Raw genomic sequence first — 12,234 nt, forward strand, 5'->3', positions numbered from 1 at the left:
GCAACATAGGGAGACCCCCATCTCTACGTTTAAAAAAAATTAAATTTGCTGGACATGGTGGCACTCACCTGTGGTCCCAGCTACTTGGGAGGCTGAGGTGGGAGGATAGCTTGAGCCCAGGAGGTCTAGGCTGCAGTGAGTTGTGATCACACCACTGTGATCCAGTCTGGGCAGCAGAGCAAGACCCTGTCTCAAAAAAAAAAAAAAATTAGGAGCTGGATTTTTTTTCCTTAACAGCCTCAGTTATCAACCTAAGAATGAAGTTTCTAATAACTCATTTTCTGATGACTTTTTAGGTCTATTGGCAGAGAAAGGTTCATAGTTACCAGTGGGACTGTTCCTGGTGCCACACACTGGGCGTGTGAGGAAACTGAAGATGAGGAGACTGGATTGGAGTAGTAGGGCTAGGCAAACAAGAAGAGCTAGAGGAAATAACTCCTACTGGGCCATTGGCCTTGTCACTTCCAAAGTCACATTCTACTTCTCCAGCAGTTTTGTCAGTTCATCTCTCTGGCAACTAAGCTTCATTCTTTTACTAGTAGGTCAAACACCGTACTTTAAAGGAAGAATTCAATTTCTTATCCATATATAAATGTAAGTAATATCCATTAATGTATATTTATCCTTTAAAGATTCCTCTTTATACATGACGTTCATCGGGAAATATAAGGTATGTTCCTTAGGTTCATCACAGTCATTCTGGCTGGGCATTGTAAACAACTTTTGTCATTCACCTCCTCCTTAAACTTCTCTTTGTCTTTGTTTACTTCCTCTTCTGGTAAAAAAAAAAAAAAAAAATCCAATGGATAAGCTTATTGTTTCATCATCAGTTATAATTCTCTTATCTTCATCTGCAACTTCTCTATTTTCATTAGAGCCATTGGCAGCAACAGCTGAAGAAAGAGATGCATAAAGATCCCTTCTTATTTTATTTTTGAAAAGGCCTGGAAAAATTTGTATACAATAGATTGAGGATTTTTATCTGACGTTACATTCAGGAGCAAAATGGTTTTGTGAACTTGGACATTACAGGACAATATCTGCTGATCTATAGGTAACACAAAATACAGGTTTCACAGAAGGAATGTAGATATTCTATTATGGTTCTGGCATCAATTAAGTATCTTCCACAAAGCACACACATTAAGTGGGGATTTAGCTCAGTGATTTTGACTTCGATTGTTCAATGCATTTTTGCATTATGAAAGATCTCAGAAAAGCAGCCACTGAGAGGTTATCAAAGTGAGTGAAAAAGCAATGAAAGTTAAAAGTCATTCAACAGAAAATGAATGTGGGCCAACTGGCCATCTTAAAGTGAGCTGCAGATACCACTGTCAACAGCCAAAGAGGAGCCTCTGCTTTGTGGGTGTTCAGCTGGGCTACCTCCCAAGCCTGTCTCCTCTTCTGTGCCCTGGGGAGGGAGCATGAGGATGAAGTGCGATCAATAATAAGTACTGTTCTGCTGGGCTAGAAGGTATTTCTAATTCAAATCAGGGCTTCTTTGACAGCATCCCCTCTACTCCCACCCCCACCCTCACCCTTGCCAGTTCTCTTTCAGCAAGGGCAGCTGTTTTCCTTGTGTGATGGTAGGAAAAGAAGAAAGGGGACCTACTAACTTGGCTAGAAAATAGAGGGAGTGTCTAGAAGGCAGAAAATTAGTAATAATCATGGTTGCCATGGATTAATCATTTTCTTTTTCCCAGGCAATGTGCTATGGGTTTTTTATGTTTATTTCTCATTAACCCTAGTAAGAATGCTATGCCATAGGTGCAATTGTTGTTCCCGTTCTATAGAAACTCACACAGAGAGGTTAAGAAACTTGCCCAAGATGACCCAATCAGGAAACTGAAAGCTGCAATTTTAACTTAGAAGCACTACCCAGGTATAACCTGAAAAACTTCCATAGTATTTTTTATCGTCTCTGGGGAAATCCCAAGCATTTCAAAAGGTATTAAAGATCTAGTATGATCTGGCCCTAAAATACCTTTTTGGCCAAACCTGAATCAATTCAAAGGGACCAAGTCTGTTTGGGCTAGAAGTTTTTTAGAGATCATCTAGTCTAATGTCCTTCTTATATAGATGGAGAGACTGAGGCGTAGAACTCATTCCTAATGGTAGTACTAGAACTGGGACTCAGGTCTTCAGAATCAGTCCAGTATTTCTTTTCTGGTGTGCCTGGCCAGGAAGAAGTAATTAATAAATGTTCATTAAATTAATAGATAAATGGATTAAAGTTACACCTAAATGACAAGTGGTTCCGATAGTGCTGTGGGAATGCATAGAAGGGATAGAGTAGGACGATTGATCTTAGACCAGAAGCTCCTGGGAGGTAAGAACAAAGTTTCCTGGTCCCTTTCTATATACATACATATCTTATTTGTATATGACCCAGTCAGTACCACCAGGAACCTAGAAAATGCCTCATGAGGACAGTGATTGATTCGTCTCTCAAAAGGTTGCATCTGTCTCTCTCTCTCTCTCTCTCTCTCTCTCTCTCTCCCCCCCCACCGTCTAATACACGCGCGCGCACACACACACACACACACACACACACACAATTTCTCTCTGGCAGAGTATCCTGTAAGAAAGCTGTCACGCAGTAGTATAGAAGAAAGAGCATAGGAAATGGAGTTAGACCTAGATTTGGATCCAGACTGCTACTTAAAAGCTGTGTGGACTTAGACAAATCTCTTAGCCTCTGTTTCTTCATGTTTCCAGTTGGAATAATAAAACCTACCTCATGAAGTTGTTGAGAAGATTAAATGAGATTATTTTATCAGCTAAGATTGTGCTGACTTTGTGTAACAGAAATTCTCCTAAATTGGCTTAGATAAATAAGGGTTTTATTTGCGTCACTAAAAAAAGCATGGAAGTAGACCACAGAGGATTGGAACAGTGGTTCTAAGGTCTTCAAATATCAGGTTTTTAGAATTTCTGGCCCCCAAATCCTTAACATGTATATTTCTTCCTTGTGCTCTCAAGTTGCATCACATTCTAGGCACGAAAGGAAAAAGGGCAAAAGGCACAGGATGAGTGCCAGCTCAATCTATCATTGGCCATCATGAGTCACATTATCACACCTAGTTGCAGGGAGTTTGTGGAGAGGAGTATTTTAAGTGGATGCATTACTTACCCAAACAAAATTATGGTTCTGTTTAGAAGGAGGAAAGAACGGATAAGAGTAGACAACTTGCTGAGTCTATCACAATGGTATAGGTCAAAGTTTTTAGACACAGAACCAGTTTTCTATATAAGAGATGTTTAGTAAATGTGAGTGACTGACCTACAAACCTGAAAAAAAGTTCAAGGAATAGATGAAGTCAAGGACATTCTGGCCCATTAGTGGGGCACTCAAGACCCAGGGTCCCACCTTGGAGGTCTCCACCAAGGTGTCTACTGGGAAATCTGTAAATGCACACACACACACACACACCAAAATATAACAAAATCTCACACATTAAGTTCTTGTCCACTGGCTTTAAATCATTCCTGAAATTTCACTATTCAGCTCACTCTTTTGAGCTGAGGTATTGTCTCTAGGTTAAAATACCAACATGGAAGTCCTAGCCAGAGCAATCAGGCAAGAAAAAGAAATAAAAGGCATCCAAATCAGAAAAAAAAAAGTCAAACTATCTTTCCCTGCCAATGATATAAACTTTGGAGAACTCTAAAGACTCCTCCAAAAGACTTTATATTTAATAACTGAGTTCAGCAAAGTCTCAAGTAACAAAATCAATGCACACAAATCAGTAACACTGCTGTATACCACCAAACAAACTGATAATCAAATCGAGAACTCAATCCTTTTTACAATAGCTGCAACTTAACAAAAAGCATGAAAGTTATCCACAAGGAGAACTACAAAACACTGCTGAAAGAAATCATAGATGACAAAAACAAATGGAAATACACCCCATGCTAGTGGATTGGAAGAATCAATATCATGAAAATGGCCGTACTGCTCAAAGTGATCTACAGATTCAATGTAACTCCTATTAAACCACAGAATTAGAAAAAACAATCATACATTTCATATGGTGCCAAAAATAGAGCCCAAATGACAATCCTAAGCAGAAAGAACAAATCTGGAGGCATCACATTACCAAACTTCAAATTATACTATGAGGCTATAGTACCCAAAACAGCACGGTACTGATATAAAAGTATATATATAGACCAATAGAACAGGATAGAGAACCCAGAAGTAAAGCCAAATACTTACAACAAACTGATCTTTGACAAAGCATATGAAAACATAATGTGGGGAAAGGACACCCTATTTAATAAATGGTATTGGGAAAACTGGATAGCCACATGTAGAAGAGTGAAAGTGGAGCCCTAACTCTCACCATATACAATAATTAACTCTACGTGGATTAAAGACTTTAATCTAAGTCTTGAAACTATAAAAATTCTACAAGAAAATCCAGGCAAACTCTTCTGGATATTGGCCTAGGCAAAGAATTTATAACTAAGACCCCAAAAGCAAATTCATCAAAAACAAAAATAAATGAATGGGACCTAATGAAACTAAAAAGTAGCTTTACAGCAAAAGAAATAGTCATCACAGTAAACAGATAATCTAGAGAATGGCAGAAAATATTTGCAACCTATGTATCCAACAGAAGACTAACATCCAGAATCTACAAGGAATACAAACAAATCAGCAAGAAAAAAAAATCCTTTAAAAAATGGGTAGAGACTCTATGAGGGGCATGCCCAAGATGGCCGAATAGGAACAGCTCAACCCTCCAGCTCCCAGTGTGAGCGACACAGAAGATGGGTGATTTCTGCATTTTCAACTGAGGTGCAGAGCAACACCTCACACCTCATACGGCTGGGTGCACCTCTGAGAAAAAGCACCTCTGAGACAAAGCTTCCAGAGCAACAATCAGACAGCAACACTCGCTGTTCAGCAATATTCTATCTTCTGCAGCCTCTGCTGCTGATACTCAGGCAAAAAGAGTCTGGAGTGGACCTCAAGCAAACTCCAACAGACCTGCAGCTGAGGGTCCTGACTGTTAGAAGGAAAATTAACAAACAGAAAGGTTACCCACACCAAAACCGCATCAGTACGTCACCATCATCAAAGACCAAAGGCAGATAAAACCACAAAGATAGGGAAAAAGCAGTGCAGAAAAGCTGGAAATTCAAAAAGTCAGAGCACATCTCCCCCACCAAAGGAACGCAGCTCATCGCCAGCAATGGAACAAAGCTGGATGGAGAATGACTTTGACGAGTTGAGAGAAGAAGGCTTCAGTCAATCAAACTTCTCAGAGCTAAAGGAGGAACTATGTAACCAGCGCAAAGAAACTAAAAACCTTGAAAAAAGATTTAACGAACAGCTAACTAGAATAACCAATGTAGAGAAGTCCTTAAAAGAACTGATAGAGATGAAAACCATAACACGAGAACTACATGAGGAATGCACAAGCTTCAGTAACCGACTCGATCAACTGGAATAAAGAGTATCAGCTATTGAAGATCAAATGAATGAAATGAAGCGAGATGAGAAGTGTAGAGAAAAAAGAGTAAAAAGAAATGAACAAAGCCTCCAAGAAATATGGGATTATGTGAAAAGACCAAATCTACCTCTGATTGGTGTGCCTGAAAGTGACAGGGAAAATGGAACCAAGTTGGAAAACACTCTGCAGGATATCATCCAGGAGAACTTCCCCAACCTAGTTAGGCAGGCCAACATTCAAATTCAGGAAATACAGAGAATACCACAAAGATACTCCTCGAGAAGAGCAACTCCAAGACACATAATTGTCAGATTCATCAAAGTTGAAATGAAGAAAAAAATGTTAAGGGCAGCCAGAGAGAAAGGTCGAGTTATCCACAAAGGGAAGCCCATCAGACTAACAGCAGATTTCTCGGCAGAAACTCTCCAAGCCAGAAGAGAGTGGGGGCCAATATTCAACATTCTTAAAGAAAGCAATTTTCAACCCAGAATTTCATATCTAGCCAAACTAAGTTTCATAAGTGAAGGAGAAATAAAATCCTTTACAGACAAGAAAATGCTTAGAGATTTTGTCACCACCAGGCCTGACCTACAAGAGATCCTGAAGGAAGCACTAAACATGGAAAGGAACAACAGGTTCCAGCCATTGCAAAAACATGCCAAAATGTAAAGTCTATCGATGATAGGAAGAAACTCCATCAACTAACGAGCAAAATAACCAGCTAATATCATAATGACAGGATCAAGTTCACACATAACAATATTAACCTTAAATGTAAATGGACTAAATGGTCCAATTAAAAGACACAGACTGGCAAATTTGATAAAGAGTCAAGACCCATCAGTTTACTGTATTCAGGAGACCCAGCTCACATGCAGAGACACACATAGGCCCAAAATAAAGGGATGGAGGAAGATCTACCAAGCAAATGGAAAACAAACAAACAAACAAACAAAAAAAGCAGGGATTGGAATCCTAGTCTCTGATAAAACAGACTTTAAACCATCAAAGATCAAAAGAGACAACGAAGGCCATTACATAATGGTAAAGGGATCAGTTCATCAGGAAGAGCTAACTATCCTAAATACATATGCACCCAATACAGGAACACCCAGATTCATAAAGCAAGTCCTTAGAGACTTAAAAGAGACTTAGACTCCCATACAACGATAATAGGAGACTTTAACACCCCACTGTCAACATTAGACAGATCAAAGAGACAGAAAATTAACAAGGATATCCAGGAATTGAACTCAGCTCTGCACCAAGCGGACCTAATAGATATCCACAGAACTCTCCACCCCAAATCAGCAGAACATACATTCTTCTCAGCACCACATCACACTTATTCCAAAAATGACCACATAGTTGGAAGTAAAGCACTCCTCAGTAAATGTAAAAGAACAGAAATTATAACAAACTGTCTCTCAGACCACTGTGCAATCAAACTAGAACTCAGGACTAGGAAACTCAATCAAAACCACTCTACTACATGGAAACTGAACAATCTGCCCCTGAATGACTACTGGGTACATAATGAAATGAAGGCAGAAATAAAGATGTTCTTTGAAACCAATGAGAACAAAGATACAACATGCCAGAATCTCTGGGACACATTTAAAGCAGTGTGTAGAGGGAAATTTATAGCACTATATGCCCACAAGAGAAAGCAAGAAAGATCTAAAATTGACAGCCTAACATAACAATTAAAAGAACTAGAGAAGCAAGAGCAAACACATTCAAAAGCTAGCAGAAGGCAAGAAATAACTAAGATCAGAGCAGAACTGAAGGAAATAGAGACACAAAAATCTCTCCAAAAAATCAATTAATCCAGCAGCTGGTTTTTTTAAAAGATCAACAAAATTGACAAACCGCTAGCAAGACTAATAAAGAAGAAAAGAGGGAAGAATCAAATAGACGCAATAAAAAATGAGAAAGGGGATGTCACCACTGACCCCACAGAAATACAAACTACCGTCAGAGAATACTATAAAGACCTCTACGCAAATAAACTAGAAAATCCAGAAGAAATGGATAATTTCCTGGACACTTACACTCTCCCAAGACTAAACCAGGAAGAAGTTGTATCCCTGAATATACCAATAGCAGGCTCTGAAATTGAGGCAATAATTAATAGCCTATCAACCAAAAAAAGTCCAGGACCAGACGGATTCATAGCTGAATTCTGCAAGAGGTACAAGGAGGAGTTGGTACCATTCCTTCTAAAACTATTTCAATCAATAGAAAAAGAGAGAATCCTCCCTAACTCATTTTACGAGGCCAGCATCATCCTGATACCAAAGTCTGGCAGAGATACAACAAAAAAAGAGAATTTTAAACCAATATCCTGGATGAACATCAATGCAAAAATTCTCAATTAAATACTGGCAAACCGAATCCAGCAGCACATCAAAAAACTTATCCACCACGATCAAGTGGGCTTCATCCCTGGAATGCAAGGCTGGTTCAACATAGGCAAATCAATAAACATAATCCAGCATATAAACAGAACCAAAGACGAAAACCACATGATTATCTCAATAGATGCAGAAAAGGCCTTTGACAAAATTCAACAGCCCTTCATGCTAAAAAATCTCAATAAATTCGGTATTGATGGAACGTATCTCAAAATAATAAGAGCCATTAATGACAAACCCACAGCCAATATCATACTGAAAGGGGAAAAACTGGAAGCATTCCCTTTGAAAATTGGCACAAGACAGGGATGCCCTCTCTCAACACACCTATTCAACATAGTGTTGGAAGTTCTGGCTAGGACAATCAGGCAAGGGAGAGAAATCAAGGGTATTCAGTTGGGAAAAGAAGTCGTCAAATTGTCCCTGTTGGCAGATGATGGGATTGCATATTTAGAAAACCCCATTATCTCAACCCAAAATCTCCTTAAGCTGATAAGCAACTCCAGCAAAGTCTCAGGATACAAAATTAATGTGCAAAAATCACAAGCATTCTTATACACCAGTAACAGAAAACAGAGAGCCAAATCATGAATGAACTCCCATTCACAATAGCTTCAAAGAGAATAAAATAGCTGGGAATCCAACTTACAAGGGATTTAAAGGACCTGTTCAAGGAGAACTACAAACCACTGCTCAGTGAAATAAAAGAGGACACAAACAAATGGAAAAACATACCATGCTCATGGATAGGAAGAATCAATATTGTGAAAATGGCCATACTGCCCAAGGTAATTTACAGATTCAATGCCATCCCCATTAAGCTACCAATGACTTTCTTCACAGAAGTGGAAAAACTACTTTAAAATTCATATGGAACCAAAAAAGACCCCGCATTTCCAAGACAATCCTAAGCCAAAAGAACAAAGCTGGAGGCATCACGCTACCTGACTTCAAACTATACTACAAGGCTACAGTAACCAAAACAGCATGGTACCGGTACCAAAACAGAGATATAGACCAATGGAACAGAACAGAGCCCTCAGAAATAATACCACACATCTACAGCCATCTGATCTTTGACAAACCTGAGAGAAACAAGAAATGGGGAAAGGATTCCCTATTTAATAAATGGTGCTGGGAAAATTGGCTAGCCATTAGTAGTAAGCTGAAACTGAATCCTTTCCTTACTCTTTATATGAAAATTAATTCAAGATGGATTAGAGACTTAAATATTAGACCTAATACCATAAAAACCCTAGAAGAAAACCTAGGTAATACCATTCAGGACATAGGTATGGGCAAGGACTTCATGTCTCAAACACCAAAAGTAACAGTAACAAAAGCCAAAATTGACAAATGGAAACTAATTAAACTAAAGAGCTTCTGCACAGCAAAAGAAATTACCATCAGAGTGAACAGGCAACCTACAGTATGGGAGAAAATTTTTGCAATCTACTCATCTGACAAAGGGCTAATATCCAAAACCTACAAAGAACTCAATCAAATTTACAAGAAAAAAACAACCCCATCAAAAAGTGGGCAAAGTATATATGAACAGACACTTGTCAAAAGAAGACATTCATACAGCCAACAGACACATGAAAAAATGCTCATCCTCACTCGCCATCAGAGAAATGCAAATCAAAACCACAATGAGATACCATCTCATACCAGTTAGAATGGCAATCATTAAAAAATCAGGAAACAACAGATGCTGGAGAGCATGTGGAGAAATAGGAACACTTTTACACTGTTGGTGGGACTGTAAACTAGTTCAACCATTGTAGAAAACAGTGTGGTGATTCCTCAAGGATCTAGAACTAGAAATACCATTTGACCCAGCCATCCCATTACTGGAGATATACCCAAAGGATTATAAGTCACACTGCTATAAAGACACATGCACATGTATGTTTGCTGTGGCACTATTCACAATAGCAAAGACTTGGAACCAACCCAAATGTCCATCAGTGACAGACTGGATTAAGAAAATGTGGCACATAGCTGTGAAAATTGGCTAGCCATAAGTAGAAAGCTGAAACTGGATCCTTTCCTTACTCCTTATACGAAAATTAATTCAAGATGGATTAGAGACTTAAATGTTAGACCTAATACCATAAAAATCCTAGAGGAAAACCGAGGTAGTACCATTCAGGACATAGGCATGGGCAAAGACTTCATGTCTAAAACACCAAAAGCAACGGCAGAAAAAGCCAAAATTGACAAATGGGATCTCATTAAACTAAAAAGCTTCTGCACAGCAAAAGAAACTACCATCAGAGTGAACAGGCAACCTACAGAATGGGAGAAAATTTTTGCAATCTACTCATCTAACAAAGGGCTAATATCCAGAACCTACAAAGAACTCAAACAAATGTACAAGAAAAAAACAAACAACCCCATCAAAAAGTGGGCAAAGGATATGAACAGACATTTCTCAAAAGAAGACATTCATACAGCCAACAGACACATGAAAAAATGCTCATCATCACTGGCCATCAGAGAAATGCAAATCAAAACCACAATGAGATACCATGTCACACCAGTTAGAATGGCGATCATTAAAAAGTCAGGAAACAACAGGTGCTGGAGAGGATGTGGAGAAATAGGAACACTTTTACACTGTTGGTGGGATTGTAAACTAGTTCAACCATTATGGAAAACAGTATGGCGATTCCTCAAGGATCTAGAACTAGATGTACCATATGACCCTAGCCAAAACGCTAGGTAAAAAGTCAAAAAACAGGATTGGTGTGATTACCCACACCTGTAATCCCAGCATTTTGGAAGGCTAAGGTGAGAGTATTGCTTGAGCCTAGGAGTTTGAGACCAGCCTGGGCAACATAGTGGGACCCCATCTCTTCAAAAACTAATAATTTAAAAAAAATTAGTCAGGCCTGGTGGTACACACCTGTAGTCCCAGCTACTCAGGAGGCTAAGGTGATTGAATCTCTTGAGCCCTGGAGTTTTAGGCTGCAATAAGCCATGATTGTGCCATCACAATCCAGCCTGGGTGACAGAGTGAGTGAGACTCTGTTGCAAATATATATATATATATATATATATATATATATATATATATTTTAATTTAAAGATGTTGGTATGGATGTGGTGAAAAAGGACCACTTATATATTGCTGGTGGGAATGTAAATTAGTACAACCTCTAAGGAAAACAGTATGGAGATTTCTCAAAGAAGTAAAATTAGATCTACCATTCAATCCAGGAATCCCACTACTGATATCTACTCAGAGGAAAAGAAAATGTTAATGTAAAAGAGACATCTGCATGTGTGTTTGTTGCAGCATTACTCACAGTGGCAAAGGTATGGAATCAACCTAAATGCCCATCAACTGATAAGTGGATAAAGAAAATATGGTATATATATATACCATGAAATGCTACTCAGCTATAAAAAAACAAAAAGTAATGCCTTCTGAAGCAACATGGCTAGAAGTAGAGGCCATTGTTCTACATGAGGTAATTCAGGAATGGAAAACCAAATACCACACAGTCTCACATACAAGTGAGAGCGTGCAAGCTATGGGTAAACAAAAGCAATCAGAATGGTATAATGCACATTGGAGACTGCAAAGGGGGAGAGTGCAAGGGAGTGAGGGATGAAAACCTACCTATTGGGTACAATGTGCACTACTCAAGTGATGGGTACACTAAAATTCCAGACTTTACCAATATACAATTCACCCATGTACTGAAAAAATTATACCCATAAACCGATTGTAATAAAAAAAATTAAAAATATATAAATAAATAAAATACCAACATGTTATAACTTTAGGTTGGATAACATGTTGGTCTCTTAAGCCCTTTGTTTAACCGCACAACTTAAAATGTGAGCATTAGATGTGCCCTGAAAGACTACGGGTCACTTATGAAAAGGTGGAGGTGGGATTTGAGAAAGTCCAAACAACGGAGGAAGCTCTGTGGAGACAGGCAACCAAGTTTAGAGTTAAATGTTGGGCACGGAGAACGCAAAGGGAAGACATAAACCCTGCCCACTTGACTATTTTTCTTTGTGATGGACCTGCTGAGTTGCTTTTAAGTCAATTGTGGGACACAGACACACCAACAAGTTTATCAGACTCTTGGGGCCCAACTCTGCTGTCCAAGCCACTAACAAAAGTTGACCTTATACTTTTTCCCATTACCATGGTTGGGATTTTTTTTTTTTTTTACTTAGAAAATAAGAGTCAGGAGGTCTGTGTTCAGTTTCTAACTCTAGCAGCCACTTGTTGATAACATGGGGAAATTGTTTAGCATATGCATTCCAAAGTTTTACTTCCCCACATATCAAATGAAGATAAGAATCTCCACCTAGCTCACAGAATTATT

General features: G+C 38.8%; 1 pseudogene; it reads right to left on the bottom strand.

Annotated features, from left to right (window-relative positions):
* Positions 1–246: 246 nt before the first annotated feature.
* LOC100426711 (polycomb complex protein BMI-1 pseudogene) lies at positions 247–1,204 on the bottom strand (annotated as a pseudogene).
* Positions 1,205–12,234: the final 11,030 nt, after the last annotated feature.

Source organism: Macaca mulatta, chromosome X, assembly GCF_049350105.2.
Source record: "Macaca mulatta isolate MMU2019108-1 chromosome X, T2T-MMU8v2.0, whole genome shotgun sequence".
Classification (NCBI taxonomy): domain Eukaryota; kingdom Metazoa; phylum Chordata; class Mammalia; order Primates; family Cercopithecidae; genus Macaca; species Macaca mulatta.